The 308-nt window shown below is 66.9% G+C and overlaps 1 protein-coding gene across 1 annotated transcript in view; it reads right to left on the bottom strand.

Annotated features, from left to right (window-relative positions):
• Positions 1–308, bottom strand: part of LOC102251516 (interferon-induced transmembrane protein 2) — a 22,960-nt gene that overhangs the window by 17,523 nt on the left and 5,129 nt on the right. The window lies entirely within an intron of this gene.

The following is a 308-nucleotide window of genomic DNA, read 5'->3' as shown; positions in this document are numbered from 1 at the left end:
CCACACCCGCCTCCACGCAGGTGAGGCCTGCGGATGGCGACCCTTTAGTCTACACAGAGCTGCGTCCCGGCTCCTCCATGCCCCGACCTCTCCCCGAGAAGGGGCCGGGCCCTCCCACCTCGCGCTCGGCCTGTAAGCACCCAGCAACACCTCTGCAGAATGATGGGGGACAGGAGGGAGGAAGGAGGGCGGGGCTCGTGCAATCTCCTGCCATGTACCTAGAGGCTGCTGCCAAATACCCAGCATCCTCCCTCTCCCACCCCAGCCGCCTCCTCCGGCATCCACCGCCCACATCCCCGTTCACCTCC

This window comes from Myotis brandtii, unplaced genomic scaffold (assembly GCF_000412655.1).
Source record: "Myotis brandtii unplaced genomic scaffold, ASM41265v1 scaffold3290, whole genome shotgun sequence".
NCBI classification, from domain to species: domain Eukaryota; kingdom Metazoa; phylum Chordata; class Mammalia; order Chiroptera; family Vespertilionidae; genus Myotis; species Myotis brandtii.
This window is presented reverse-complemented; position numbering and strand designations above follow the sequence as displayed.